General features: G+C 46.0%; 1 protein-coding gene across 1 annotated transcript in view; it reads left to right on the plus strand.

Annotated features, from left to right (window-relative positions):
* Window positions 1-685: 685 nt before the first annotated feature.
* Window positions 686-21,489, plus strand: part of ZNF652 (zinc finger protein 652) — a 60,101-nt gene continuing 39,297 nt past the window's right edge. The window contains exon 1 of the mRNA XM_049779203.1: window positions 686-797. The gene's annotated coding sequence lies outside the window, so the exon portion shown is untranslated. The remainder of the gene's footprint in view (window positions 798-21,489) is intronic.

Below are 21,489 nucleotides of genomic sequence, written 5' to 3' on the forward strand. Positions count from 1 at the left end.
AAGCAACCACGCCCCCAGACCTGTGGGGTGGGTGGGGGGAGAAAAAAGAGAGAAGCGCGGGGCGCACGCGCAGTGCACGCCTTTCCTTTACCTGGGCGCTCGGCAGTGGGCGGGGCGGAGCGGCGGTTGAGCGCTCGCTCCCAGGGTGGTGGTGGTGGTGGTGGTGGCAGGAGGGGGAAAGAAAAAAAAAAAAAAGGTGCGCCGGAGCCAGCCCCGCGGGCTGCGCATGCGCGCCGCCAGCCCGGCGGCTGGGATGGGATGCCAGGAGAGGGGAGGGGAGGGGGGCGGGAGGAGGGAGGTGTCGTCGTTGGGCGGCGAGGGAAGGGGCCGCGGGGGCGCGCACGCGCGTTCCCGCCACACACTCAGAAACCCGCGTGCGCGCGCACACGCGGGAGGGGGAGCGGCGAGGGGAGGAGCCGCGACCGGGGGCGCGCGTGCGCGTTCCCGCCGCGCCCTCTCCAAATATACAGCGAGAGAGACGCGCGTGCGCGTGCGCGCGCACAAACACACCCCCCTCCCCGCGCGCGCTCCGGAGGGGAGTCGCGAGACGTCGGAGCGGCGGCCACGTAGCGCTGCGGCGGCGGCGGCGGCGGCGGCGGCGGCGGCGGCGGCCCAGGCCGGGTCTGTGCAGCGGAGAGAGAGAGAGAGAGAGACGTTGGGTGGGAGGGCGAAGGGCCGGCCCGGGCGGCGGTGGTTCAACTAGAGCGCCGCGGCTGCAGGCCCCCCGCCGCAGGGATGGACCGCCGAGGCGGCGGCGGTCGGGGCGGCGGAGGCGGAGGCGGAGGCGGCCGGCCCGGGTGAGTAGCCAGCAGCAAGCTGCAAGCACGAGCAACCCCGCAGGCCCTTCTGCACCCGCACACACAACACACGCACAACACCGTGGCCCCGGCTGCTGCACCGTTTTGTTTTGTGTTTTTGCACCAGGGCCCTCCCCTCTTTCCTCGGGCACCGGCTGAAGCTTTTGCTGAAGCAGCTGCCGGCCACTAGGCCGGAGCAGCACCCCACCACCCAGTGGGGGAAGGAGCTCCTGGGTCCCCCAGAGGTGGAGGTGGGGGTGGGGGTGGCGGGCACCCTCCTCTCTGCCCCCTTTGCAGGGAGTTTGCTTCCCTGGCCTGGAAGGAGGCCTGCGAGGGATCTAGGGGTGGCATCGGGTAGCGGTTAAGTTGTGTGTGTGGGGGGAAGGCTTGCCAGCCAGCACCCCTCTGCTCCTCCTGCCCTGCAGCTGGTGGCTTGCACCCCACTGTCTTTCCTCCTCTTCCCACCCCCACCCCCAGCCCTGCGGCTGCGCCCCAAGTCTCTTAAGCCCCCGGGAGTATTGTGCCTCCTGAGAGTCAATGCGTTTATCTCGTGGACACACACACACACACACACACCCGCCTCAGCCTCACACTCACATCCCACCCCAAGAAGATTGTGCAAACCTTTCGTTACCCCCCAAGTCCCCCTTCAATCAGACTCCAACTTCAGCTGCTTCCAGGAGAGACGCGAAATGTAGTGACACCCCTCTCTCCAGCACCTCCCCAGTGTGCAAATCTAACGTGTTTATTGTTGTCAAGGGAAGCCCCTGCTGCTTTCTTTCTCCTCCCAAGTTGGGCTCCCCCTTACCCACCCACCCCCATTGATGATCCCATATGCTCTTGGAAGAGGGTCAGTCTTTGATCACCGGCCTGTAGTGTATCCCTCCCCCACCACACACATATGTACAGATACGCACACGCACAGGCTCACACTTCCTGATCGTTGATTTGAGCAGCCCCTGTCATGACAGGCCATTGTCAACGAAGATCTAGTGACAATCAAAGCAATGTGCTTCTTTCTTTCTTTCTTTCTTTTTTTTTTTATGCCATTGGAGAAGGAAGGGTGGTAGTGTCAGGATGTTCCTTGGGGACTCTGGCCCTGTTGGTCCCCCCCCCCCCCCCCCGTGGAAGTCCCCCTCATATCCAAACATCAGCCTTTACAGCAGTGTTTTTTTTTTCTCTCTCTCTCTGCGCCTCTCTCCAGACCCGCAGTGTGATATCTTGAGTGATGCCCGTGAATTAGGTCCACATGGAGTCGCAGTGATGTTGTAATATGTAACGTCTATGGTCAAGACCGTGCACGTGTCAATAGGAGAGTCAAGAGATTTGGGGAAAGAATGTCTCTGGCATCACATCTCCCTTAGGGATGTCCAGGCCCTGTATTGTTCTGGGAATAGCAACTGGCACACACGCTTTGTTGACAACTTGTGTCTGTGTAAGGAGGACGAACTACAGTGGCTGAGTGTGTTGTGTCCAGGCATGGGTGCTGTCCCTGTTGAGGGCTAATGGGAGGGGGCTGAGATGTCACAGCACCTTCTGGACTGACCAGCAAGGTGTTTGTATTCAAAGTGCACATGGATTCAGAGCAATACACCCTTTCAGTACGATTTTGTCTGGAATGTGTCCCCTCCGCCCCCATTTTAGTGATCTTGGAAATGGCTGTTTCAATGGTTCTTAACCTTTCTGTGGAGGATACAGAAGCCACTATGACACCCACCATCACACCCTATGCCACCTCCTCAAGTGAAATAGTTTTGTATGCAGTTGCAGTTATATGCTGTTGAGGCAGGTTCTGGGTTGCACAAAAGTGAAAGGAACTTGAGTTTTGTGTTTTGCTTTGTTTTGTTTCTTAAGGATTTGCATTACCTTGTCTGGCCCTAAGCAAGGAACAAGGAAGAAGGAGCATTATATGCCTCCTGTGTTTCCCTCTTTGATTACAATCATTTAGGTATTTGTAAGGTGTTTGTTTTTTTTTTTTTTTCCTTTTCTGTCTGCTGTGAAATTGGAGATGTCTGTCTTTCAGAAAAAGTTGAAACTAGACTGAAAGTGATTTGTTAGATTTGACCAACTGATAATGTAGGTACTTTGCACCATATCCTAAATGTTGCAGAATTTGACAGCAAAGTCAGCGATCTGCTTTATGATGTCTGCATGGAATCTTGGTGTTGATCAAGGCTGATTTGATCCTTTAGGGGAAAAAAGGTTCTATGAGAGGTGGCAGGGGAGAGCGATAGTACAGCAGGTAAGGCCCTTGCCTTGTACCCTGACAACCCAGCTAGATCCCTAGCACTTAATATGATCCTCTAAGCACCTCCAGGAGTGATCCCTTAATGCAGAGGCAGGAGTAAGCCCCAGCCCAGCGGGGTGTGGCCCCAAAACAAAAACACAACAATAAAAAAGTTTTTGTCATGCTCATAGTAGAACAGTTGTTCTGTGAAGATTTCTTTTCAGCTTTATGAAATAATCTTCCATGTCTTTTTAAAGGCTGACACGTTGCCAAGGGAATCATCCATTTAAATTTTTGCTTTAATGGAAGGTTTTGAGTGTAGTTAAGGAATTCAGTTTCTTCATTTAGACGGAGGATGAAGGTTTTACCAGTCAGTCAGGGGATAAATAAGCAGGGGATAACTATCAACTATGCTTGTTTTAGTCACTGTGCACTCTGTTTTTTTTTTGCCTGGTGATCACATTTCAATCAAGAGACATTTATTCCACCTTGTAATCGTGTTGTGATCAGCATTGACATCAACTGTCTCAAACTGTACAGGAGTTTATGCTTCTGACAGTGTTTTCCACTAAAAGAGTTCTTTGAGACAGTAGAATGTTTGCAGGGAGGAGTGTGGGGCGTTCTGAGAAGCTAAGGAATTCCTGGTATTGACACATTTTTGGAAGGCAAGAAAGACCAGGAATCTCGCACAGAACCTGTTCCACACACCTGAAGAATAGCATTCGCTCTAATAATTATGTAGTGTGCTCTATTAAGTTGGAAAGCTTGCTGAGATCGCAAGTATCACTTTATTATCTAATAAATGTGCTTGGAAATGGCTTTATATTGCAGGTTATATATAGAGATTTTTTTTTGGGGGGTAACGTCTGAAGTTTTACTGTTGGAAATTATTTGTCTTATCTTGAACCCAGTCCACTTCCCAGCTTGCAAATATGTGCCTTTTCTTTGTCAGCATAAAATAGTGGCCCGATCCAGGAGTCTCTCGGGGGGACAGTTGTGCTTCCTGCTGCAGAAGCTCTTCTCACCAGTCACATACCTACTTAAACACCCACACACCACAGAGCAGCTGATCATATAACACCTATGACTGGGAGAGCCTTCTCACTGCCAGATTCAGAGCCTGGGAGCTGGAAAACAATCGCATAGCAGTGGAAGGCACAAGGAAGGAGTAGTGGTGCCAGCAAGCTCACTCATTAATATAAACAGCTCGCTTTGGTTTCTTCAATACACTTCACCAGACACCCTTCCCTTAGGAGGATTCAGATCAGCAGCTCCTGCTCAAGGGAAACGGCGCCTGCTTTCTGCAAATCGTGGCCTCCAGAGCTGACTGGGTTCCACCCAGAAACATTTCCCTTTCGGCTTTCAGTGTGGGAAGTAATCTTGTAGCGTGGTAAGAAAAGACTTTTCAATCCTGTAGAAAAAGTTGGTGAATTGTCCTGCGGTTGTGATCTTGTTTCCGAGAGCCTGAAGCCTATGGTAGAAGGTAACCGGAGAAGTGAATGGTTGATTTGCTACTGCTGTTGGGTGTTGTTATTTTCAATCACCCCTTCTTTCTTTCTCAAGGATTTTTATAATCTCAGCCAATGGTCCTCAAACTACGGCCTGCGGGCCACATATTGTATTTATTCCCATTTTGTTTCTTCACTTCTAAATAAGATATATGCAGTGTGCATAGAAATTTGTTCATAATTTTTGTTTTTACTATAATCTGGCCCTCCAACAGTCTGAAGGACAGTGAATTGGCCCCCTGTTTAAAAAGTTTGAGGGGCCCTGATCTCAGCAGAAATGTGAATGTACTTTTTTTTTTTGAGTTTCATTTCCCTTGTTCACCAAAGTCAGTTGAGGCACAGCATAACAACAGGCACATGTCCAGCAGTTTCTCTTGTGTTAAGAATCCTAGTCTTTGGAATGAGCTCTTCCAAAGGAAAGAGCTGTATTTTCTCATGGGGAACTCTCAGGTTTTGTGCTGTGGTTTTAGGTCTCTCTTTTGTAGTATACTGTCATTTCAGATCGCATTTGAATTAATTTTGATAGAGGTGAACTGATTTTTGTACTTTGTGACTTTCGCTGGGGCTTCCAGGGAGCTCATTCTTGGAATCAGGCTGACTTAAGATTTGAATTGTAGCCTCACCATTTATTTATTGGCTTTATGGTATGGGACAAGTCACCTTGACCTCTTTCGCCTCAGTTTCTTCACTGAGATAGGATTTGTTATGAGGGTTAGAGGTAATATATGTAAGCTTTTATCACTGTTCCTGCCACATGTCCGTATTTAAGATGCATGAGCAGTAGGACACAGGTGTTATGGGAGTGAAACTCCAGACCACTTTGATTATGAGATTTAGAATTCTGGCACTAGTAGCAACATACTTTTATTTGTGCAGATTTGGGGTGAAAAAATGGCAAATATTTGACTTGGAGCATACCTAAGTCTTGCAGGTGCAGTGTGCTTATTGGAACTTTGATTTGTTGCTTTTGGGCTGACCCAGCCTGGTGGAGACAATGCAATCTAACTCCAAATTTGACAGAGTTACCCACAGACAGTACTTGTTTTAAGCCTATTCAGGGCTCGTATGGTGAAAGGAGGATTTTAGGGTCTTGATTTATCTCAATGAGGTCTGTGTTTCGAGTAAAATTGTGCAAAGCCTTGTGTAAATTTTCATGGTTAATGCAATCCGGAAAGTGCTCAATAGAATCAGTGAATGTATTAGATGCTTATTTTAGCTAATCCATTTGTTTTTATAGCAGTGACTTTTTTTTTTAAAAGATTACAGTAACATTTTATTTCAAAAAAACACTTATGAACATTTTCTCAAGGAAGTCTCATGGCTCATTTGAGATTTTTTTTTTTTTTTTTTGGTTTTTGGGTCACACCCAGAAGTGCTCAGGGGTTACGCCTGGCTCTATGCTCAGAAATCGCCCCTGGCAGACATAGGGGGACCATATGGGATGCCGGGACTCAGGATTCGAACCGGACCGATGACCTTCTGCATGAAAGGCAAATGTCTTACCTCCATGCTATCTCTCTGGCCCCCTCATTTGAGATTTTGATCGTGAACTATTATTAGGGCTATAGAGTTGAGGATCTTAAGCATTTCTGCTTTGGTGGAAAAGAAAAGTGTCTATCAAATTTTATCAACTCTCTACTTAGACCCAAACCTATAGACTGTGTGTAATTTATAACCTTATTTTATGGCAAAAAATAGTTGTTTTTATTTATTTATTTTTGTTGTTTTCTTTTTGGGTCATACCCAGTGATGCTCAGGGGTTAGTTACTCTTGGCTCTGTGCTCAGAAGTCGCTCCTGGCAGGTACGGGGGACCATATGAGATTCAGGGATTCAAACCACCTTTCATCCTGAATTGGCTGCGTGTAAGGCAAACACCTTTCCACTGTGCTATCTCTCTGGCCCCAAGACAAAAAATAGTTTTATGATACAATATGACTTCACATTTTCCATATTTTATTATTAATATTTTTATTACTTGGGTTTTGGATCACACTCAATGGTACCATTTAAAAAAATTTTTTTTTGGATCACACCGGGCAGCGCTCAGGGGTTCCTCCTGGCTCTATGCTCAGAAATCGCTCCTGGCAGGCTCGGGGGACCATATGGCATGCCGGAACTCGAACCACATTGACCTTCTGCATACAAGGCAAATGCCTTACCTCTGTGCTATCTCTCTGGCCCCCAATGGTACCATTTTAAAATTTTATTTATTTACTTTTGTTGGGGGCCACACTCAACAGTACTCAGATTTACTCTTGGCTCTTCACTCCAGGATCACCCCAAGCTGTGCTTAGGGGAACATTTGGATTGCTAAGGATCAACCCTCCTCCGTTGGCTGCATGCAAGACAGGTGCACTCTCCATGGTATTATCACTCCTGCCTCAATACATATTTTCTTTTCTTTTTTTTTTTTTTTTTGTGTGTGTTTTTTGGGTCACACCCGGCAATGCTCAGGGGTTACTCCTGGCTCCATGCTCAGAAATTGCTCCTAGCAAGCTCGGGGGACCATATGGGATGCCAGGATTCGAACTGATGACCTTCTGCATGAAAGGCAAATGCCTTACCTCCATGCTATCTCTCTGGCCCCTTATTTTCATTTTTAAGCAGTTTAAGATATTGATCACTTTTTTTTGGTCTTGTTTTTGGGCCATACCCAATAGTGCTCAGGGCTTATTCCTAGCTCTGCCCTTGAGTTTACTCCTGGCAGGTCTGAGGAACCCTATGTGGTGCCGGGGATCTATCCTAAGTAGACTATATGTAAGCAAGGGTCCTGTCCATTGTACTGTCACTTTTATCATGAAAGAATTCTCTTAGCTCCCCTCTGGAAATCTGCCTTCTTTAAGGGAACAAACAGACAGTGCTAAATAAATATTTGTACCCTGGGCTACTCTACCCCTGTTCATGGTTTCACTGTCCACCCAACTCACACTTAGAGGGGGACTATATCACCTACTTTGGAAATCACTGCAAATGATTTATTTTGGTTTTGGACCACACCTCACAGTGCCCAACGCTTACTTTTCCTGGTTCTGTGATCACATATGGTGCTTGGGGAATCATATGGGATGCTGGAATCAAACCTGGGTCTGCTATATATAAGGCAATCACCCTGACCACTGTACTTTTGCTCTAGACTGCAAATTAGATTTTGCAGAGGACTTGAAAAAAAAACTTTGTTTGCTAGAATGTATAATAGCCTTTTTTATGTATGGTACCAGACTAAATTGCTAAATGAAATATTTGTTTCTCAAATACTTTTTTTGGAAGAGAAGGGATTGGAGAGTGTGCTTTAAAAAAAAAATCCGGGGGCCGGTGAGGTGGTGCTAGAGGTAAGGTGTCTGCCTTGCAAGCATTAGCCAAGGAAGGACTGAGGTTCGATCCCCCAGCGTTCCATATGGTTCCCCCAAGCCAGGGGCAATTTCTGAGCACTTAGCCAGGAGTAACCCCTGAGCATCAAAACGGGTGTGGCCCAAAAAACCAAAAAAAAAAAAAAATCCAGGGGCCGGAGAGATAGCATGGAGGTAGAATGTTTGCCTTGCATGCAGAAGACAGTGGTTCAAATCTCGGCATCCCATATGGTCCCCCGAGCCTGCCAGGAGCGATTTCTGAGCATAGAGTCAGGAGGAACCCCTTAGTGTTGCTGGGTGTGACCCAAAAACCAAAAAAAAAAAAAAAAAAAATCATCTACCTTTGCTTGTTTTTTTGTTTCTTACAGTCAAGTTAAAAGGGATTGTTGGAAGAGAACAGAAGTAGAGAAATCACATGGAGAATAGCTCTGTGGCCTCATTTCTTGGTCTTTATTGTGTATGTGGGACCTGAGCCATTGAGTCCTTAGCTGCGTTACACAGACACACAACATTGGTGATTCTCCCTTTTGTCTCACATACTAGTCAAAATTTTTTTATACTTTCCAGCTTTGGGGAAATTAGTGAAATGTAACTTTACACTCTGTGGGGCACAGAATTTAAAAGTATGACCTTATGAATTGTTCTCACTCTCTCCTATGTATCATTTTAGTATATCTAAATTGGTATCAGTGGCCTCTAAACATTGAAACACATAATTAAGTGGGTTGGTTGGTTTTTGTTGCCTTTTTTTTCTTTTTTTTGCAGGGATAGTGAGGGGAGTGTTTGCTATCTCAGTTTTTTTTTGTTTTGGGCCACACCTGGCGGTGCTCAGGGCTTACTCCTGGCTGTCTGCTCAGAAATAGCTCCTGGCAGGCACGGGGGACTATATGGGACACCGGGATTCGAACCAACCACTTTAGGTCCTGGATCGGCTGCTTGCAAGGCAAATGCCACTGTGCTCTCTCTCTGGGCCCTGCTATCTCAGTTTTATGGCTAAAGCTGTATTTTCCCCTAAATCCTTTTAAGACTGATGCAAGATGCCCAAGAGCTTTCCTGTATTTATATACTGGTTAGAGCTGCAATTCATAGTCACTTCCACCGAAAAATTCTCTTTGTAGAGACTTACACTTTTCTTTTAGCTTACAAAACATACAGAGTTCTTTTTTTTTTTTTTTTTCGGGCCACAGCCTTTTGATGCTCAGGGGATACTCCTGGCTAAGCGCTCAGAAATCGACCCTGGCTTGGGGGGGACCATATGGAACGCCGGGGGATCGAACCACGGTCCTTCCTTGGCTAGCGCTTGCAAGGCAGACACCTTACCTCTAGAGCCACCTTGCCGGCCCCCATACAGAGTTCTTATTTAAACTAACTCAGCACACGTTTGACAAAAGGGGACTGGAAAGATAGGACCAGGGATTAAGACACTTGCCTTTGACAGCCAACCCAGGTTGGATCCCCAATACCACATATGGTCCCCCAAGACTGACAGGAGTGATGCCTGAGCTCAGAGCTAGGAATAAGCCCTGAGCACTGCCAGGTTTAGCCCACTCCCTACACCAGCCATTAAAAAAAAAATTCCCAAACGAAAACCAACCAGACAAAAATACCTTAAACATGTAATAGTATAGAATTGACAAAATTATGGTGTATTTATGGAATAGAATAGATATTTTTTGGTTTTGGTTTTGGTTTTGGGGGCACACCTGATGGCGATAAGGGCTTACTCCTGGCTCTGCACTCAGAAATAGCTCCTGGCAAGCTTAGGGGACCATATGGGATACTGGGGATCGAAACAGGGTCTGTCCTGGATTAGCCATTTGCAAGGCAAATGCCCTATTGCTGTGCTATCACTCTGGCCCCTCTTTTTTCTTTCTGAAGACTATGGCACCCAGTAACTCCCAGATGGTCTCCCATCCATGTATCAACTAGGCTCGACCTTGTTTACCTTCCAAATAGAATAGCCATTCTATAATTTTAAAAAATGGGGTGGGTGGCGGAGAGATAGCACAGTGATAGGGCATTTGCCTTGCAAGTAGCCGATTCAGAACGGAAGGTGGTTCGAATCCCTGCATCCCCAGATGGTCCCCAAGCCTCCCAGGAGCGATTTTTGAGCTCAGAGCCAGGAGTAACTCCTGAGTGCCGCCGGGTATTATGACCCCCAAAAATAAAAAAAAATAAAGAATATTAAAAAATGGGGGCTCCACATAATGCTATAAACCTCTATAATCTATACTGATTTTTTTTGAGGGGGGGTCACACTCAGCAACACTCAGGCCTACTCCCACCTCTGCGCTCAAAAATTGCTCCTGGCAGGCTGGGGTGGGGGGCCATATGGGATGTATGGGATGCCAGGAATTGAACCCAGTCCCACCTGTGTTGGCCTAGTGCAAGGCAAACGCCCTCCTTACTGCTGTGCTATCTCTCTGGCCCTACAATCTATACTGTTAATGAAAATAGCAACAAAGTATGTAATAGTACCTAGTTTGTACTACTGTGTATATAAAAATGCGTGGGAGGGCTGGGGGATGTGGCTCAAGTGATAGAACATAGAGAGAGCCTCTATGTGCAGAGCTCAAGTTCCAGGTTTGAGCTCTCCTACCACTGCCTGGCCCCACCCCCAGCACGTCTTTTACAGCTTTGGCCCCTGTAGCTTCGCTGTGATCTTCTACAGCTAACAGAAGCAACTACATAACTTGAATTTTTTGGGACTCTTTTTTTTTTTTTTTGGTTTTTGGGCCACACCCGTTTGACGCTCAGGGGTTACTCCTGGCTGTGTGCTCAGAAATCGCCCCTGGCTTGGGGGGACCATATGGGACGCCGGGGGATCGAACCGCGGTCCGTTCCTTGGCTAACGCTTGTAAGGCAGACACCTTACTTCTAGCGCCACCTTCCCGGCCCCTGGGACTCTTTATATATGTATCATAACATTAAGTAATAATCATGACATAACATGGTTTTTAATGTCAGTGGGGGGTTGAAGTGGATGGATAATTTAGGAGAAGAGTAAGAGACATTTCATTGTACTTTTTTGGTATTTGTTGTTTTTTTTTAATTTTTTTGGGGGGGTCACACCCGGAAGTCCTCAGGGGTTACTCCTGGCTCTATGCTCAGAAATCGCTTCTGGCAGGCTCAGGGGACCATATGGGATGCTGGGATTTGAACCACCGTCTTTCTGCATGCAAGGCAAATGCCCTACCTCCATGCTATCTCTTCAGTTTCAATATTTATTTGTTTTGTTTGGGGGGTTCATGCCTACCGGTGCTCAGGGCTCACTCGTGATGGGCTTGGGGTACCACATGAAGTGCTGAGAATAGAAATTGGTCAGCTGGGGCCGCAGAGATAGCACAGTGGCGTTTGCCTTGCAAGCAACCGATCCAGGACCTAAGGTGGTTGGTTCGAATGCCGGTGTCCCCTATGGTCCCCTGTGCCTGCCAGGAGCTATTTCTGAGCAGATAGCCAGGAGTAACTCCTGAGCACCGCCGGGTGTGGCCCCCCCTCCAGGAAACCCCCCTCAAAAAAAAAAGAAAAAAAAAGAAATTGGTCAGCTGAGTTTGGGGCAAGTGCCCTACCCAGCTGTACTATACCTCTGGCCCCATCATTGTACCCTTGTTTTGTTTAGTTTTGGGCCACACCTGGTGATGCTCAGGAGTTACTCTTGACTCTGCACTCAGACATCGCTGCTGGCAGGCTTGGGGAACCATCTGGGATGCTGGGGACCAAACCCAGATGCCAGGGATCAACCCTGCTTGGCCACGTGCAAGACAATCAGTGCCCTACCCACTGTACTATCACTTCAGCCTCATGCCTGTTTTTTCTTTCTTGTCATTACTTTGATGCCAGTAGTAGAACGCAGATGTCAGATCTCTAATATGTATATTGTTTTAGAATACATTTATATATATAATCCCTGTGCCATACTAGCTCAACTCATTTTACCTTTTTTGATCTCTATGTTTGAGGAATACAGGTTGTGCTTATTTGTCTGCATCTTTTTCAACTCAGAATAATGAGGACTAGTTAGAATGCAAAGGGATGGAGTGAATGCCTTGCAAGCAGGAGGCTCAGCTTCTGTTTCTCCCATTGATGGACACAGAACTATTTCTAGTTTGGATTATCTTGCTCACTATATTGGTTTTTTTTTGTTGTTGTTGTTTGTTTTTTGTTTTGTTTTTTTTGTTTTGTTTTTTTTGTTTTGTTTTTGGGCCACACCCGGTGACGCTCAGGGGTTACTCCTGGCTATGCGCTCAGAAGTCACTCCTGGCTTGGGGGACCATATGGGACACCAGGGGATTGAACCGAGGTCCATCCAAGGCTAGCGCAGGTAAGGCAGGCACCTTACCTCCAGCGCCACCGCCCGGCCCCACTATATTGGACTATATTGCTCACTAGTCATGATAGATAAATACTTGTATATTTTGTTTGTTTTATTTGGGGGGGTGAGGGTAGGCCACACCCTCCGTCGCTCAGGATCTACTTCTAGCTCAGCTCAGGGGACAATCCTGGTGGAACTCGGAACCTGTGTCAGATGCTTTCTAGGTAAATTTTATTATTTTATTTTTAGTTATATACATTTTATTTAGTTTAATTTGCTTTGGGGGCCACACTCAGCAGTGATCAGGGGTTACTCCTTGCTCTGCCCTCAGGAATTATTCCTGGCTGGCTCAGGGGTACTGGGGACTGAACTTGGGTCAGTTACATGCAAGGCAAATGCCCTACCTAAGCCCTGCCAGGTGTGACCCAAATCACCTCTCCAACATTGCTTTAATAATAATATTGCCGTTTCCCCATCTCTTTTGCCCAAACGTGAAAAAAACAATGGTTAAAATATAAATCTGTGGGCCTGGAGAGATAGCACAGCGGTGTTTGCCTTGCAAGCAGCCGATCCAGGACCAAAGGTGGTTGGTTCGAATCCCGGTGTCCCCTATGGTCCCCCTTGCCTGCCAGGAGCTATTTCTGAGCAGACAGCCAGGAGGAACCCCTGAGCACCACCGGGTGTGACCCAAAAACCAAAAAAAAAAATCTGTAAAAGAGAGGCTCTCAACCAAAGATGTGTTTTTTTACCTCTAGGGTACATTCGTCCCTGTCTGGAAACATCTTTAATTATCCTGAGTGGAGCCTCTGTTTGCCAGGACAGATCTCACAATGGAGAACTGTCAGGTCTGGAATGTCAGCTGCTCTGAAGTTGGGACGGCTGACTGTGAAGTCACTAAAGTGATGGCTCCTAGGCAGGGAGGGGCTTCAGCACTGACTTGATTAGATTTAGCAAGTACAAGTCTTGGGCGGTTTAGCTAGTTTAGAGAATGAATTAGCTAGTAAGTAGTTTTTAAATTATAATAGCATTTGAAAGATTAAGACTGATTTTGACATAAATCTTGGGAAGGAAAGGTCCAGTCACACCCAGCTGTTTTTAGTGCTTACTCCTGTCTGTGTACTGGTGGTGCTTGAGGGACCATATGGTGCGTCAGGAATGGAACCAAATTTGGCCATGTGCAAGAAACATGCCTAAACCCCTGTGTATCCCCCCTCAATAGGCTAAATTATGAAAAAGAGAGCCTGTTATTACTGCAAAGAAATTTAGGGCCATATTTGTTTCAAAAGCAGATATATTTTACTTTTATGGTCATAATATGTATCTTGCTCTGCTCTAGGAGAAAATTTTGATTGATAAAATATTTGAGGTTAGAGAGAGATCAACAGTCTGGAGAGCATGCCTTACATGCTGGATGCCCAGATTTAGTCTTTAGCACCACATGACCCCTCCAGGCATCTTCAAGTGCAGATGTGGTTCTTCAAAAAAAATTTTTAATGAAAAAAAAAGTGTAACATATATTATTTTTTTAAAAAAATGAATTTGTCAGAACCAGAGAGATAGCACAGCTGTAGGGCATTTGCCTTGCATGTGGCCAACCTGGGATGGACCCAGGTTTTTTTTTTTTGGTTTTTGGGTCACACCCGGCAATGCTCAGGGGTTCCTCCTGGCTCTATGCTCAGAAAACGCTTTTAGCAGGCCTGGGGGACCATATGGAATGCTGGTCGAACCACCGACCTTCTGCATGCAAGGCAAACACCTTACCTCCATGCTATCTCTCCGGCCCCGGACCTAGGTTTAATTCCCGCCATCCCTTATGGTTTTCCGAGCCTGCCAGGAGTAACTTGTGAGCTCAGAGCCAGGAGTAACATCTGAGCACTGCAGGGTGTGGTCCCTAAAAAACCCTGAAGATTTTTTATTTAATTTTATTTTTTTTGCAGGGGGCAGGGCACATCTGGCAGGGCTCAGGGAAAGTTATTTCTGTCTCTGCACGCAATCCTCTCCCAGTCACTGCATTTCCAGAGGTTGCTGCTGTTTGGTATTCATGTTCCTTTTTGGGGGATGGGAGGGTTGGGGACCATATCTGGTAGCACTCAGAGGTGACTTCTCTTTTGCACTCATGAATTACTCCTGGCAGACTCAGGGGATCATATGGGCTGCTGAGGATTGAACCTGGATCAGCCAAGTGCAAGACAAATACCTTCCTCTCTGTGACTTCTGCTACCTCAAAGATTTTTTAAAAAATACCAAAACACTATTGTATAGCCTTCACAGAGCCTGGTCTAAAAAGTAATTTACTTGTATAGTGTGGTACAGAGTAAAAAATACAGTAAGGCAAAGAGTCGGCAGTGAATGTTTAATTCTGTGTGAAAATCATACTCTGGACTAGGACTGTATCAGAGACAATTCTCAGGAAAACCATCAGCTGACTCAAGTTCTTCAGAAGAACAAAATTCAAAAGTTACTTGATTGGACTTGTCTTTCATGTCAATGCCCAAACTTACATATACCTTATGTTTAGGGTGTTTTTTTTTTTTTTAGTGTGTGTGTGACTTTTGGGTCATACCCAGCAGTGCTCAGGGATTATTCCTGGCTCCAGGCTCAGAAATTGCTCCTGGCAGGCACAGGGGACCATATGGGACACCGGGATTCGAACCGATGACCTCCTGCATGAAAGGCAAACGCCTTACTTCCATGCTATCTCTCCGGCCCTGTATGTTTATGTTTTTATTTAACAAACTATGTTGCTTTTACCATCTAATCCTCATATACCGTTTTTTTTTTTTTTTTTTTTTTTTGGTTTTTGGGTCACACCTGGTGATGATCAGGGGCTGCTCCTGGCTATGCGCTCAGAAATCGCTCCTGGCTTGGGGGACCATATGGGACGCTGGGGGATTGAACCGCAGTCCATCCTAGTTAGTGCTTGCAAGGCAGACGCCTTACCTCTAGTGCCACCACTCTGGGACCCCCCCCCCCCATTTGCCTTTTCTTAGGGGCTGCCACATCCAGTGATGCTCAGGGGTTACTTCTGACTCTTTGTTCAGAAATTACTCCTAGCAGGCTCAGGGACCCACATGGGGTGTTGGGGATCAAACCTGGGTGCTTACTGTGTTATCTCTCTGCCCCCCAATCATTCTATATTTTTTGAGATTCATTCATTTTGTGTGTAATGCCACAAATAGCTTTATATTTCATCATGTGCATGTCCCACATATTGCTTATCTGTTCACCAGTTGAAGGACTGGATTGTTTCCAGATTTTGATGCTTCAGATCAGTGCCACTATAAAGACTTGAGGACAGGATTTTAGATGAACATATGCTTTCATTTTCTCTAGACCAGTGGTTTTCTGTCTTTTTATATCTGCACTCACAGTTTAAATCTGCTGTAGAAGACCAGTGGTTTTTAGTCTTTTTATACCTGTACCAATACTGGTCTGTGGACTGATAGTTACCAATCACTACTCTCATCTATACCTAGGAGTGGAATCGCTCCATCAACTGGTGTGTATGTTTTAGCTCCATAAGAATGTTCTAGTTTTGGGCCCGAGAGATAGCACAGCAGTAAGGTGTTTGCCTTGCATGCAGAAGGATGGTGGTTTGAATCCCGGCATCCCATATGGTTCCCTGAGCCTGCCGGAAGCAATTTCTGAGCGTAGAGCCAGGAGTAACCCCTGAGCACTGCTGGTTGTGACCCAAAAACAAAACAAAACAAAAAAAAAAACAGAAAAAAAAAAGTTCTAGTTTATATATATGGTTTTTTTTTGGGGGGGGGGGGCACACCCGGCGGTGCTCAGGGGTTACTCCTGGCTGTCTGCTCAGAAATAGCTCCTGGCAGGCACGGGGGACCATATGGGACACCGGAATTCAAACCAACCACCTTAGGTCCTGGATCGGCTGCTTGCAAGGCAAACGCCGCTGTGCTATCTCTCCGGGCCCTAGTTTTTCTATATTTTTATTAGCACTTGATAATGCAAGTATTTGGGGATGGGGAATGTGCAGTTAGTGCCCAGTGGATCAGGGAGTCACACTTAGTGTTATTTGGCTCATCTATGTGGGCCTGGCAACTCAATGCAAAGCTATAGCAGTTCGGTGCTGCTTGGGTTTTTGGGTCATATCTGTTGGCGCTCAAGGGTTACTCCTGGCTCTGTGCTCAGAAATCGCTCCTGGCAGGCTCAGGGGACCATGCTGTCATCCTGGGTCAGCTGCTTGCAAGGCAAATGCTCTACCGCTGTGCTATCTCTCCAGCACCCCAATATATGTGTGTGTATGTATATATTTAATCATTGGGCCACATATCCAGCAGCACGCAGGGGTTACTCCTGTTGTGCTCAAAAATCACTCCTGGAAGGCTCGGGGTGGGATGCTATGGATCGGCCTGGGTTGGCCACCTGCAAGGCAAGTGCCCTACTTGCTGTGCTGTCATTCTGGCCCCCTCAATATATTTTTATTTTATTCATTTGAGAAAGTGGGCGGGACTTGGGGCAACACTCAGTGGTGCTCAGTGACTGTTCTTGACTCTGTGCTCGGGGATCACTTCTGATGGTAATTAAGAGGGCCTTATACAGTGCTAGGGATTGAATTTCTTTTGAATCATTGGTTCCTGGTGGTGCTAAGGAACTGTATGGAATTGCCAAAACTGAACTTAGGTTGGCTGTATTCGAGGCAAACATCCTATCTGCTGTGCTGTCACTTTGGCCCCTTAATATCTTTTTTTTTGTTTGTTTGTTTTTGTTTTTGTTTTTGGGCCACACCTGGCAGTCCGTGCTCAGGGGTTACTCCTGGCTGTCTGCTCAGAAATAGCTCCTGGCAGGCACGGGGGACCATATGGGACACCGGGATTCGAACCAACCACCTTTGGTCCTGGATCGGCTGCTTGCAAGGCAAACGCCGCTGTGCTATCTCTCCGGGCCCAACATCTTATTTTTTGACTGTAAAACAAATTACTTCTAGATAGAACAAAAATAATAGCTTTCTTTTTTTTTTTTTTTTTTTTGGTTTTTTTTTTTTTTTTTTTTTTTGGTTTTTTTTGGGCCACACCCGTTTGACGCTCAGGGGTTACTCCTGGCTATGTGCTCAGAAATCGCCCCTGGCTTGGGGGGACCATATGGGACGCCGGGGGATCGAACCACGGTCCTTCCTTGGCTAGCGCTTGCAAGGCAGACACCTTACCTCCAGCGCCACCTACCCGGCCCCAATAATAGCTTTCTTTAGGAGTCAGAGATAGTATAATAAGTAAAATGTTTGCCTTTTATGTATGTGATTAATGTACAATCTCTGACACCCCATGTGGTCCCCCAAGCTAGAAATGATTTCTGAGAGCAGAGCAAGGAGTAACTAGAATACCACTAGGTGTGCCCCCCACCAAAAAAAGAATATTTTTGTTATTTGTCCAAAAATTGCTATTTAAAAATAAAGGACCAGGGGCTGGAGCGGTGGCACAGTGATAGGGCTTTTGCCTTGCACTAGCTAACCTAGGACAGACCGCATTTCAATCTCTCGGAGTCTTATGTGGTCTCCCGAGCCAGGAGTGATTTCTGAGCGCATAGCCAGGAGTAAACCCTGAGCATCACTGGGTGTGGCTCCAAAACCAGAACAAACAAATAAAGGACCAGCTAGAGAGTACAGCTGATAGTACACTTACCTGTCACATGGCCAGACTGTGTTGTTTTTGTTTGTTTTTTGGGCCAGACCCAGCAGTGGTATTCGGGTTATTCCTAGCAGGCTTAGGGGACCATATGGATGCTGGAGATCCAACCCAAGTCCATCCCAGGTCGGCTGCATGCAAGGCAAATGCCCTAACTCTGTGCTATCCCTTTGGCCCCCAGCTTGTGTTTTATCTTTGGCAATCCCATACTATGTACGGCTCCCCAAGTACCACCAGGAGTTATTCCTGAGTGAAGAGTCAGAAGCAACCCCTGAGCATTGTCGGGTGTGAAGAAAATCAAGGGCTAGTCAGTTATTCTTGTCCAAAGATATCTGTCAGGAAGGGTGTATACATTGCATCCATGTATGTATTTGGGTCTTTTGGGAGGGCTGTTCTGCTCAGATGCTACTGCTTGATCTATACTTGGGGGAGCCCCTACTGACCCTGGAGGATCATTCAGGTTCAGGGAAAGAGGAAATGATTATGGCCTTGAGTCAGAATATCATTATAGACAGAATTGTACTTAGAATCTTTCACTCCGCATTGCTAATGCAAAGAAACCCTCCTGAGGCAAACTATGGCACCAAACTCACTCTATTAATTTGAATCATTTCTTGAAGTGGCTTAGTTTATCTTTTATTTAATTGTGGTGCTGGGGATTGAACCCAACAACTTAGTCCACAAAAGAGGAAGACTTTGGCAACATCAAGTAGATAATGGATTTTAAAAATCACACTTTTATCTCTAATGGAACACTTGAGTGTTCTTTCGACTAGCATAGCACTTATTTCTTTTCCACAAGAAAAAGAAAACAATCTTAAAATGGAAAAAGAAAAAAAAAAAGCAGTTGTCTTAAACTTTCTGAGAAAAGGCTTAAGTGGTGATCAGGAAAACTTCAACAACAACAAAAAAAATCTGCCACAGAGACAGGCTTGTGAGAAGGAGGGAAACTGGGGACGTTGGTGGGGGAAATGTGCACCGGTGAAGGGATGAGTGTTAGAACACTGTAGGACTGAAAATCATGAACAATTTTGTGTATCTACAGTGATTCAGTTAAAAAACAAAACAACGGGGCCCCGAGAGATAGCACAGCAGCAGTGTTTGCCTTCCAAGCAGCCGATCCAGGACCTAAGGTGGTTAGTTCGAAACCCGGTGTTCCATATGGTCCCCCGTGCCTGCCAGAAGCTATTTCTGAGCAGTCAGTAGTAACCCCTGAGCACCACCGGGTATGGCCCAAAAAACAAAAACAAAAACAAAAACAAAACAAAACAACTGCAAGGGACCAGGGAGATAAAGAGTTGGAGTAAGGAAGGCACTTGCCTTTTGTGCTGCCAATCAAGCTCAGTCTCCTCTATCCAGTATGGTTCCCTGAACATTGCCAGGAGTGATTCCTGAGTGCAAAGACAGGAGTAACCCTTGAGCATTGCAGGATGTGTCCCCCAAATCAAACCAAACCAAACCAAACCAAACCAAACCAAACCAAACCAAACAAACAAACAAAAAACAATCAGACAAAGACTAATCCTTTGCTCACCAGGTCACTCTGCTTCTTTTTGTTTGTTTGTTTTGGGTCACACCCAGCAGTGCTCAGGGGCCATTCCTGGCTCTACGCTCAGAAATCGCCCCCAGAAGGCTCGGGGGACCACATAGGATGCTGGGATTCGAACCACCAACCTTCGGCACGCAAGGCAAACGCCTTACCTCCATGCTATCTCTCCGGCCCCTACTCTGCTTCTTTTTGGGATATATGGTCCTTTAGTGTATATGAAGGTGGCAAGACATGCTGTATCATATGTCAACTGAAGAACACAGGAAACAGCTTTAAGCCAGCTGCTGCCATAACACTGGTGACACCCTGGAGCAGTATAGGCCTGAGAAAGCTTCCCTTTCACCAGATGTTCAGTGGGAGCTCCACAGAAAGACAGTTCCAGCGTGGCTTAGTCATGTACTTGAAGAATTAAAAATTAAAATGTCTGGAGCTCATTAGTGCCTACTGCCCAGAATAGTAGAGTCTGTGACTTAGGCAAATTGTTTTTACTTCTAATATGTTTAATTTTCTTTTCTTTTTTTGGGGCGTGGGGAGCACACCCGTTGACGCTCAGGGGTTACTCCTGGCTAAGAGCTCAGAAATCACTCCTGGCTTGGGGGGGACCATATGGGATGCTGGGGATCAAACCACGGTTCATCCTAGACTAGCGCATGCAAGGCACGTGCCTTCTAGAGACACTGCTCTGGCCCCAAATACATTTAATTTTCTTTTATATTTTCATCTTGATATGTTAATATATTTGGGATTTAAGTGTTATTGAATAAGCATAGCATCTTGCTCACATGAGTGTTTCTCAGTCTTTTCCTGATTCTGCCTCCTTTTTGGCCTTATTTCCCTTTTTGACCCCTTTGTAAGTACTGCATGGCCTCTTAGCTTCATGACATTGTCCCCAATTATTCTGTTTTTTCACTTGTGATCTCCTTGGAGTATCCAGGTGACCCGAAAGGGAATTATATGGCCCCTGATTGAGAAATGCTAGCTTACATCATAGGTCTTTATGGAAGAAATTTAAGTTGTATAAAGATAAAACAATAATATAGGGGATTTTGTTTTTGTTTTTGGGCCACTTAGCAGCGCTCAAGGGTTACTCCTAGCTCTCTACTCAGAAATTACTCCTGACAGGCTTGGGGACCATTTGGGATGTCAAAGATCGAACCCAGTTCAACTAAGGGCCGGAGAGATAGCATGGAGGTAGGGAGTTTGCCTTGCATGCAGAAGGACAGTGTTCAAATTCCGGCATTCCATACGGTCCCCCGAGCTTGCCAGGAGCAATTTCTGAGTGAAGAAGAACCAGGAGTGGCCCCTGAGCACTGCCGGGTGTGACCCAAACAAAAATGAAAACAAAACTAAGGGCGAGGCAAACACTGTGCTATCACTCTAGCCCAGGATGGGGAAATTTTCTACTAAAAATTTTTATTTTGGGCCCGGAGAGATAGCACAGCGGCGTTTGCCTTGCAAGCAGCCGATCCAGGACCAAAGGTGGTTGGTTCGAATCCCGGTGTCCCGTATGGTCCCCTGTGCCTGCCAGGAGCTATTTCTGAGCAGACAGCCAGGAGTAACCCCTGAGCACCACTGGGTGTGACCCAAAAACTAAAAAAAAAAAAACAGAAAAAAATTTTTTTTTTTATTTTACCTTCTCTAATTTCATATAAACTATAGTTGTTATAAGGTATATTTTATATGTTTTTGTTAGATCTCAGACTTTTATGCTTTCAAATTTTGATAATATTTGTGATCTGCTGCAGTGTAACTTTCCCCTTGGGGTAAGTTTAAGTAATTTAGTGTGATAAGAATCTAAGATAGCAAATCCGTTGATGGTAAACCTCTTTTTCTATTTTTTTGCAATTGAGTTTTTAAGGTTCTGTGAGTCCTTTCTACAATGGCCTGTCCCCTACAATTGTAAGGAATTCCTTTGAGATGTCTTATCGGCCATTCTTTACAAAATAATTCAAAAGTTTTGCTAACATAGGCTGGCCCATTATCAGTTTTTATAGAATATGGAATACCCATCACAGAAAAACATTGTAAAAGAAAACTACAGTGATCTTTCATAGCAATAATGTTGTTTTTGAAAATCACCGTATGTGGGCCCGGAGAGATAGCACA

The sequence above is a fragment of the Suncus etruscus genome, chromosome 1 (assembly GCF_024139225.1).
Source record: "Suncus etruscus isolate mSunEtr1 chromosome 1, mSunEtr1.pri.cur, whole genome shotgun sequence".
Lineage (NCBI taxonomy): Eukaryota > Metazoa > Chordata > Mammalia > Eulipotyphla > Soricidae > Suncus > Suncus etruscus.